This window comes from Puma concolor, chromosome D1, assembly GCF_028749965.1.
Source record: "Puma concolor isolate L17-30 chromosome D1, mPumCon1.1.hap2, whole genome shotgun sequence".
Classification (NCBI taxonomy): domain Eukaryota; kingdom Metazoa; phylum Chordata; class Mammalia; order Carnivora; family Felidae; genus Puma; species Puma concolor.
Window position 1 is genome coordinate 9396786 of NC_141676.1, and position 11294 is coordinate 9408079.

Consider the following 11294-nt stretch of genomic DNA (forward strand, 5'->3'; position numbering starts at 1 on the left):
CTCCTTGACATCTGACATTGGTCTCTGTACTAAGAAATCCTAATTTCCCACACTTGATGGTAGTGACAAAGATAAAGATAACTCCAGAGACAGGAGTTGTAGCAATAGCAGGGAAATACGTCTACTACCATTTAAGGGAGAAAATGGATCCATCCTTCCAGCTTTGGATCAGTCTACTCATGAGACATCCCAAGCTGGGTGTTCTGATGCCTTCCCAAGAGGGCAGAGGCAGGGAGATTGGTGACTAATATCAAGGATTTGAGGCATGATCTACTTCTCCAGCTCTGGAGTTTATGGATTATGTGAGCTTGGGACTGTCATCTATCTAAGTTTCAGTAAATGGACACCACTCTTTCTTTAAAAGAAAATTCTAGAAACTAAATAATGTATTCATGTAAAACACGCAGCACAGTGCTTTATTCAGATCATCCCTTTAACAGGAACCATAGATCCAGAGAGGGTCATTCCTCTCCAAGCACAGCACTTTAAGTCATCTTTACCTCCTCTAAATCTCTCCCCTAATTCTTCCATCCATTTTCCCCCACACACCATCAACGTGATCATTTATCTGTTACCTCTGGCCCTCAATAGTCACCCCTCAACTCTGTTTTGGTCTCATAATTTCGTCAGCCTGTGTTGCCCTCAATTTCTGTCTCCTCCTCTGTGAGTGTGAAATCTGAAGGACGGCCGTTAAATACACTGGGCATGATCGTGCAGAGCCTTCTTTTGTCAAAAATAGAAGAGTTGCTCAGTTGTCATGAACAAGTACAAATCCAAGTGACACTCATTTTTTGGCCACCTGGACCACTGCGTCCAGGAGTGGCACGTAAGGACTCCTCCTAGCGGCCAAGGGTATTCTGCACATGTGCCAGGAGATTCCGAATTCCTCATTAAATGGCGCCACCTGGGGGTTCAAACCTTAGAGTTGTGTTCAAACCTTAGCGTTTAAGAAAATCTCACTGACCAGTCCCCGCGGGTTGACTTGACTGTGCCACTCCTTGCTCTGTGATAAACTTAAATGGTTTAACACACGAATAATTATAACCCACAAAGGAAATGAGTGAAAGAAATAGGATAATAAATAGTTGAAGTGATAATGCATGAGAAAGACCCAAAGTTATGACAGACAGGAAAACTAAAGGCTAGAAAAAAAGTCCTACAGACTTTCACTCTTGCCTATGATGGTATAGCTTGTAGAGACCAACACTTCCTCCAAGAATAAGTAGAACTCTAGATAAAATACAGAAATCAGATGTTTGAAGGTGTTAGTGAGCAGCCAAGGCATCAGAAGTGGCGTTAGGTTTCCGTGGACATCAGGCAAGATCGATGATCACTGCCTCTGCGATATGGGATGTCAAGTTGACTGAAGCTATTTGCAGAGGCCCTAGACCCGTGCCTTCCACCCTGGTGCCGGGGTTCCTTGAACTCACATGTAGGAATCTTCTCCAGAAGTGACCTCAGATTGTGCGTTCCATTATTCCATTCCTCTTTTGTCTCCTTTCCCTGGAAAGGAAGAACAGAGATCAGTGTCCCACTCTTTGTGTGTGTTTAATCTCTGGGGAGGTTGAGTAGTGAGAGAGGTGAACAGTTCTGGTTAGAAAACGTAACTTCTCCATCTCTCCCAGCAGAATTATTGAGTCTCCAATTTGATTCTATTAATTTACCATTGATTTAGCATATAAAGTATACTTATGGAGGGCCACAGGAAAGGGATAAAAATATCAACCTTACTAGTCTCACAATGTGCAGATTAGAGAAGCATTAATGTAAATTAAAAGATGTGAATTTGTTAAAATTAGATACATTTTAGTAAAAGAAAAGAAATTTTTAAAATTCTGTTTATGTATTTATTTTTGGAGAGAGAGAGAGAGAGAGAGAGAGAGAGAAAGCAAGCTGGGGAGGGGTAGAGAGAAAGGGAGAGAGAAATCCCAAGTAAGCTCCTTGCCATCTGTGCAGAGCCCAATGTGGGGCTCAAACCATGGACTGTGAGATCATGACCTGAGCTGAAACCAAGAGTCAGATGCTTAACAGACTGAGCCACCCAGGCACCCCAAATATATGTGGTTTAAGTCCTGTGGCTTTATCATGCATGGTGCCAACTGACAATGTGGTGCTCAGACTGGCCAGGCCCCAGGCCGGCTCTCCCCGCCCGGCCTGGAAGCCAGCACTGGTGCCAGTCCCAGGAGAACCATTCTGACTGAGAGTGGGGGTGGGGGTGGGGGCCGGGGCTGTGTGTGAGGATCCTGGCGGGAAAACAAAAATGGCGGCATGTGTCTCAACATGACAGAATCTCTGGATGGCCTCCTGCCGCCTCGTGTCCCAACCCATTCTGATCCTGTGTCTGTATTCTTTGATTCATCCAAAAGAATTAATCGAGAGCTTTCCTCGGGCCAGCCCCAGGAGGCAGTCCTGAGGAGACAGAGATGAATGAAGCAGACCTGATCTTTGGTTTGATATAACTTATGCTTCCTGGGGTCACCTCTCATCTGGGCTGCGATTAAAGCACTTTGCCCCCTATTCATCAAATCCTAATAACTCCACCTGCCCTACAGACCACCATAAACCATGCATACCACATGGCCACGCTGCCTACCCCCTTCAGCCTCCCAGATAGTCCACTCTCCTCACTCCCCCCGCACTTGCTATGCCCATGCTTATCCCAGGCACCCACCCAAAATGCCTTCACTCCTCACTGCTGCCACTGATGCTGCTGTTCCAGTGACTCTGCCAATATGGCACACGGAAGTGAGTGGGAGCCTGGATTTCAGAGTGGGCCAGCTGGAGTCAAATCCAGCCCATAGAAGCTGTGTGAACTTGATATGTTACCAAGGTTTTCTGACCCTCAGTTTCCTCACCTCTAAAATAGAGACGATTAAACCAGAACCTCCCTCAGAGGAGCAATTGTGACTATAAGGTGTGTTTTGGGTGGAATTGTGTCCCTTAGAAAGACATGGAGTCCTAAGCTCCCAGTACCTCAGAATATGACCTCATTTGGAGATAGGGTCTTTACAGAGGTAATCAATAATGACTGTTTTAGAGGTGATTAGGATGGACCCTAATCCATAGGTCTGGTGTTCTTAGAAAAGGAGACAAAGTTGGACACACACACACACACACACACACACACACACGCAGGGGTGTATTTATGGGAAATGAAAGCGGAAATTGCAGTGGAGACCACCAGACTCTGGGAAAGAGGCATGAAGCAGATTCCCCCTCAGCATCTCAGAAGGAACCAGTCCTGCTGTCACCTTGCTTTCAGACTTCTAGCCTCCAGAGTAGGGACACTCTGGTGGGGTGGTCACCTTTCTGGCTGAGCTGGCAGTGGTTGGTGTTTAAAGACCAGAGCAAGGAGTCTCAGCGTACCTGACACAGCTCACCTGGACTCCCGTTGGGAACCTGGGCATGCCCTGGGCAAGGAGTAGGTTTCAGTGTGGACACAAAGGTGAGGCTGGCCAGTCCTACGCCCTGTGTCCTGTCCCCTTTGACCCACCTGGGTGGGTCAAGGCAGGCTTTGAAGAAGCTACCTGAGTGGAAGCTTGAAGGATGCATTGGACCTCATCAGGTGGCAAGTGTGGGGAGCGGCATGTGTGTACAGCGGCTCCGACCTGCACAGTGAATTGGGTGAAAGATCTAGAAGTGGCTCCTTGGCCCGCAAGCAAGGAGTCCGCCGTGACAGAGAGGGGCAGAGCAGACTTCATCTGCCCAGCTCCCTCTTGCCTCCTGTCTCCCATTACTTATGACTTCACCCCCAGAAGACATTCTCTGCATTTCTGGCCTAGGTCACCTGTCCAGCCTTGTTGGTGATACTGGACACCATGTCTTGCAGCCAGGGTGAGTTGAAACTCTGGGTAAGCCACAGCAGCTGGGGGAGAGGGCTCGGCGTGGCCAGGGCAAGGACTGGACCATCCGCGGTGGCACCAGAAAAGTCTGGGTGCCTTAGGCCAACAAAAGGCAATGGCGGGAATCCACTTGGATCCCTCATGTCTGGACAGACGTTGCAGCAGAGTTGACTTATGGCAGCACTTCGGGGCCAATCAGAGATTCCTACCTCATTGCACCCATTGTATGACCTTGAGCAAGTGACTGACGTGTTCCATTTCACTTTCCATAAGCTTAAGACGAAGATGAAAATAATAGCACCCCCAAATTGGAGAGCAGGTGTGGTTGAGGAACACAGCCATGTGCCCCCCACACAGTAGGTGCCCTATTTTCCACATTCCTAACCTGTTCCCTAGGAAGTGGTCAGGTGGGGCTGACTGACAAGCCCCATATCCTTGACCCCCACAGAGGGAGTTGACCGGGTGAGTTATTTCAATGTTGTGTTCTCTGCCTCAGTTGTTCTTCTTGATCCGTTTCAGCAAACATGAGACACAGCTGTTGCACGGTCAGTGGCACCCAGTCCTGAGGACGGCGGCCCTGCTGAGGACGCACTTCCCACGGGAGCCCCTAGAGCTGTGCCTGAGTGGGGACACGGTCCTGCTCCCTCGAGCGCCACCATCTTTATCTGGACCCACTCCACTGCTGCCTTTTCTTGGCTCCTCTCAATAAAAACACTACAATTGCTTTCTTGGTGGGGTCCCCCCTGCTGGGGTCTCGGACAGAGGTGGACGCTGTGGAAGGGGGACCCAGGGAGGGCTGGGTGCTGTGGGTGGAAGAGGGTGGCATGCAGACCGAAATAATAAGGGGTATTGGGGTAAGAGGGAGAGGTTTGGGGACAACACAGGTTGTCCATTGGGGGAATGTGGTGGGCACCTGGATCAAGCCAGGGTTGCCCAAGAGGCTATTAAGTTAGGTCCTTGTAGCCCTGAGGGGACCTCTGATGAAACCCTGACCAGATGAAGCTACTGTCACTGCCCTGAGCTTGTAATTCCCTGCATCGCCTCCAACCTCTTCCTCTTGGCCACGGTGCTTGCTGTCAACCACTTTAGTCCATTGGGACCACAACCATGCAAATAACATCAGGATGGAGTACCCGGGGCGAGAGACAGCCTTCTAAGCTGGTGTCTGTTTCCCCACCATTCATGCAGTGCTGGCTGCACCCTTCCAGCCCCTCATGAGGCTTCTGATTTTGAGAAGCTACAGGAGCCCTCAGAGGTTATTACGCTTGCTTCGTTACGGAATCCCAGGGGACATGTGTGACAGGAGACCGTCACGGGGCCCCTGCCTCTGCTGTTCTCCAAATTCTCCAAGTGCAATTCAGTGACATAAACATGCTCCTCGGGTGCCCCCTGCTGTGATTCTGGGGATGGCATCCCCATCCCTACAGAGGCCTGCAGGAACCACAGGGACCCAAAGAAATGTTAAAGCACTCATGGATCATCGTCTCCTCTTCCTTGACATGTAACCCCGGAGTGGTTCTCCTGAAGTTAATCTGATGTGGCCAACTTTCCTATATCATAATAGCAGAGGAATAATAGAGGACTATTTAAAGAAAGAAGTAACGTAGGCAGGCAAGTGTGCATGTGTATGTGTATGTGTGTGTGTGTGTGCGTGCACACGTGTGTATGTGTGGGCAAATATTAAAGATCCTTGAATTTAGACACCTAACTTTTTCAGGCTTAATAGATTGCAACCCATGCAAGTGCCAAATGGAGGTATGACTATAATACAAGTTCCCCATTGCAAGAAAATGAGCTCACTGTCCCTTTGCAGCATGCTAGGCAGATTGCTTTGGTTGAGAACACTCGAAATTATTGAGAAGGCGTGGGGGTCTGACAGGGGTTGGCCACATAAGCTATTTGCTGCTTATTCAGGGCCAAGGGAGGTTGTATTTCTCAGTGAGGAATACAAAGCCCCCAGAGAACTCAGCCTCTGTGGTTCTGGGCCCCGCTCCCAGCTCTGGAGGAATTCAAGGGAGCCTTACAATTGAGCCCCAAGGAAACGGCTCAGACAGGACAAGAACTTGAGATCTGGGTAGAGATTGCAAACTTTTGTAATACAGGCTATGGGCAACTTCCCTTCTCTTGCCTACTCTTCCTTCTTTTCTTAACCTTCAGGAGGAATGTTTGCATCGTGGAAGCCCAGAGGAAGCAGAAGCGGCTGGGGCTTATGCCCAAGCCAAGTTTACCGGGCATTCGCTATTGCTCAGCAGACCAAGCTGCAAGGGGGAGCCCCATGGCTCACGCCTCATTGAGGCACAGGGACTGAGGCCTGTCCCAGTCCCAGCAGCCCAGATGAGCCAGAAAGAAGCTGTGCCTTTGCCTACCTGAGGGAGACAGGGAAAGCCTCGCGGGACAGGCAACTAGCCTGAGCCACCCAGACACCCTGAATAATAGTGACTTTTAAATAGCAAAACAGGAGGTACCTGAGTGGTTCAGTCGGTTAAGCGTCCGAATTTGGCTCTGGTCATGATCTCACAGTCTGTGAGTTCCAGCCTCCACATTGAGCTCTGTGCTGACAGCTCAGAGCCTGGAGCCTGCTTCAGATTCTGTGTCTCCCTCTCTCTCTGCCTCTTCCCCTGCTCACATTCTGTCTCTCTCTCTCTCTCTCTCTCTCTTTCTCAAAAATCAACATAAAACAAATATTTTTAAATAAAATAACAAAAAGGTTTAATTTTGATTTTTACTTTTATACCAATCCAACTGGTGGACTTTTTCTAATTCATAAGTTTTGTGTATGGTGTAAGCAATCTGTGCCAAACACAGACAGTAAGATTTTATCCTGTTTCCTTCCTTGAGTTGTACATTTAGGCTTATGATCCATCATGAATTAAATCTGACACACAGTGTGAGGAAGGTTTGCAGACTTTTTAACATATCCGATTGTTCCAAGACAATTTATTGAAAAAAATCATCCTTCCCACACTGAATGGCCTTTCCACTTTTGTCAAAAACAAAGTGACCATGTGGATGTAGTTCTATTTCTGGACTCTGAATAGCTCCACTGATCTATCCTTACATTAATACCATGCTATTCTAAGTATTGTAACTTTGTAGTGAGTCTTGAAGACATGTACGTAGCCCCTCTGACTTTGTTTGTAGTTTTCAAAGTTGTTTTGGCTATTGTGGGTCATTTGCAGTTAGACATTTTGACATCTGTCAGCACAGAGCCTGACGAGGGGCTCAAACTCACAAGTCACCAGATCATGACCTGAACTGAAGTCGCATGCTTAACCAACTGAGCCACCCCATTACCCCAAATTCCCTTTAAATTCTAGTTTGCATGTGTTATAATTCATTCACTCATCCATGTTTGGAACTACTTATTTAGGTCATATTATTGGTCATGCTTAGTCTTAATGAGAGAGAGAGGTAGGGTTGAATATGAGACCAAAAAAAATTCTAATTTCCTTAGAACTTTTATCGTGAATTAGTGTTGAATTGTCAATGTGCTTTCTGCATCTATTAATCACATGGTTTTCCTCCTATATTGATATGAAAATTACATTAGTTGACTTTCGAATGTGAAAACTACATTATATTCTTGGGATAAACCCTATTTGGCTAAGATGTATTATCCTTTTTATATAACTTGTTGGATTTGTGATGAGTTTGCTAGGAATTTTTGTATTGAGGTTCATGACAGAAAATTGTCTAATTTTCCTTTCTTGCAGTGTCTTTGCTTGGTTTGGGGATGAGGGCAATGTTTGTCTCGTAGATGCAGTGGAAAAGTGTTCTTTCCTCTTTAATTTCCTGGGAGAGGTTACATAGAATTGATATGTCTTTCTTGAATATGGGGTTGCATTTACCACTAACGTGATCTAGGCCTAGAGTATTCGTGAGATTTTAAACTACAAACTCAATTTCTTTCAACAATAAATAGGGCTATTTACGTTTTCTATTTCTTGTGGGTGACCTAAGTTGGATCTTCCAAGGAATTTGTGTTCATGTCAATTGTCCAATTTATCACCAGAAGTTGCTCATAATAATCTCTTTTCTTAATACCTATAGAATCTATAGTGGCATTACCTCTTTCATTCCTGACACTGGCCATTTGTTTCTTCTCTCTTTTTCTCCTTATCAAGCTAGAGATGAATTTTTTGAGCTTCCCAAAGAATCAGCTTTTGGTTTAAATTTTCCGTTATTCTTCTCTCTCCAAAGTCATCGATTTCTGCTCTACCTTTGTCATTTCCCTTCTCCTACTTATACATTTATTTGCTCTTCTTTTTATAGTTTTTAATGTTTGTTTGTTTGTTTATTTTGAGAGAGAAAGAGCAAGAGCGGGGGAGGAGCAGAGCGAGAGGGAGGCACAGAATCCGAAGCAGACTCCAGGCTGAGCCAACAGCAGTGAGGCCAACGTAGGGCTCGAACCCCAGAGCCGCAAGATCATGACCTGAGCCAAAGGTGGATGCTCAACCGACTGAGCCACCCAGGCGCCCCTCTAGTTTCTTAAAGTGGAAGCTGAAGTCATTGATTTAACACCTTTTATCAAACACAGGCATTTTAGTCTCTAAATTTCCCTCTACGTACTGCTTCAGTTGCAGCACAAGATACAAGGTCAACGCACAAAAATCAATTGTATTTCTACATACCAGCAATGAGCTACTGGAAACCAAAATTAGAAAAACAATAGCATTTACGATAGCTCCACAAAAATAAATACTTAGGTATAAATCCAACAAAACCTGTAAAGGATCTGTATGCTGACACTGTGAAATGCTGAGTGAAGAAGCCACAGATGTAAATAAATGGAAATACAAGTCCCATTTTCAGTTTAGAAGACTCGCTGTCATATGTGAATTCTCCCCAAACTTATCTAGAGATTTTAAGCAATCCCAGTCAAAATCCCAGCAAGGTTTTTGTATAAATAAGCTGATTCTGAAATTTATATGGAGAGGCAAAATTGATAGAAAAGTCAGAATAATTTTGAAAAGGAAGACTAAAGTTGGAGGAATCACACTAATAGATTTTTCAGATGGATACAAATACAGTAACCTTGGTGATGTGGTATTGGTAAAAGGAGAGACTCACAGATCAATGGAAGAGAACACAAAGTCCAGACATAGGGGCACCAGAATGGCTCAGTCTGTTAAGTTTCCGACTCTTGACTTTAGCTCAGGTCACGATCTCATGATCGTGAGACAGAGCCCCTGCTTAAGACTCTCTCTCCCACTCCCTCTGCCCTCCCCCACTCCCCCACTCTCTCTCAAGGATAACAACAACAAAAAAACAAAGTCCAGATGTAGACCCATACAAATATGGCTGACCGATGGACAAAGTTGCCAAGGAAATCCACTGCAAAACAGTTTTTTTCAACAAATGGTCCTGGAACAATTGGATATATACCCATATGCCCCCCAAACCAAATAAACGAAAAACAGGAATCTCACACTTTAAAAAAATTAACTCAAGTAGATCATAAATGTAAATGTAGTATTTATAAGACTATAAAACATTTCGAAGAAAACATAAGAGAAAAGCTTTGAGAACCAGGGCTAGACAAAGATTTCTTAGATGTGACACCAAAGAGTACAATGCATAAAAAAAAAAAAAAAAGAATGATAAATTGGGACTCCACCAAAATTAAATTTTTTGCTCTATGAAAAACACCTTTAAGTGAATGAAAAGAAAAGGTGCGGACCAAGAAAGAAAATACTGCCAAGCACATAAATTGACAGCAGTTTTGTACCCGTAATACATAAAGATGATAAACTCAATGGTAAGAAAACAACCCAATTGACAAATGAACAAAAGTCTTGAACAGACACTTCAACCGACATATGCAGATGGCAAATAAGCACGTGGAAAAATGTTCACCATCATCAGCCATCAGCAGAATGTAAATTAAAACAACGATGAGGGCGCCTGGGGTGGCTCAGTCCATTGAGCGAGGGACTCTTGATGTTTGGCTCAGGTGGGCCCAAGCCTCCCGACCCCACCCCCCCTCCCTTGTCAGGCTCAGCATGGAGTGTGGGGCATGCTTGGGATTCTCTCTCTCCCTCCCTCTGCCCATCCCCCACTGTCTCTCTCTCAAAAAACAAAACCCTTTAAAATCATGATGAGATTTCACTACATATCAGAATGGCTAAAATAAGAAAATACTGCCAACACCAAGTGCTGGTGAAGGTCGCGGCCACTATAACTACCTTTTGGCTGAACAACTTTCTCTCAAACACAAAAATGCTCAGAAAAAGTAATATTTTGACAATGTGGTTTCAGGTAGAGACACACTCACCAATGAACTCACAATAGCTTCCAGGGCATACAGAACAAATTGGGATCGTGCACCATATTTGAATGAACTGTCAAAGGTTTTGTTTTTATTTTGAGATTGTGGGGGAGGGGCAGAGAGAGAGGGAATGACAGAGAATCCTAATCAGCGTAAAGCCCCATGCGGGGCTCGAACTCCCAAACCGTGAGATCACGACCTGAGCGAATGTCAGACTTAACCGACAGAGGCACCCAGAACTCTAGATGGTTTTTTTTTTTTTTTTTTTTTTTTATGGGTAGACGCCTCTGAACTTCAGTCTATTGTCTGTATTCACCAGTTCCTCATTTTCAGACACTCTTGAACTTAGCCTTTATTTTGTCCTAAAGCTGGGGTCAGCAAACTTTCTGTAGGGGGTCCTAGTAAATCTTTTCAGCTCTGTACGCCGTCAGGCTTTGCTTGCAACTACTTCGCCCTCGGCAGAGCAGCCAGAGATGAGGCATTTGCTGCAATTGGGAAGGTTCCAATAAAACTTTATAAAAACACACTGAGGTTTGATTTGGCTCCTGAGGCCACGGTTCGCCAACTTTCGTTCTGGGGGTGGAGTGGATGATAAGCAACTAGCCACCGCACACTGAGAGCACAGCAGGCAGCTATGGGACGGGCCCTGGGCCAGCTTCCAAGGACACTAAGCATTTAATTAGCAGCTACGTGGTTTTGTTGGAGAAACATTCCAACTGCTTGCAAGCGCTGGTCCCAAGGTGGTTTCAGGAGACATCTTTGTAATCAGAGCTCCTGCTTCAGCAGTGTGCGCGCGTTCTCAGGTCCTCTGACCGTCCATGCGGCAAGCGTGGAGCCTGCAGGGCTGAGGGACTGTCTTAGGTGGCAGAGCTGTGTCAAGAGCCCAGTCCTCCTGACCTCGACCCCACGTCTTTCCCATTGGGCAAGCTCCCTTTACAAACAGGGAGCTCCCCCGAGCGTCAGAAATATCTTCGCTTGCCCCATCGCGCGAGTAACTCAAGTGTTTCTCAGCGTGGCCCAAAGACGGCATCACAATCACCCACTGTGTCAGCCGGAAGCATACTCCAGGAAGAGGAATAGCGCCTTGGTCCCCGGCCCATCGGTGGCCTGAGACACACGGCTGCGGGGCCGGGGGCCAGGGGCATCCTGCCAAGGCCCCCACCTCTACAATACCCACAGCAGGC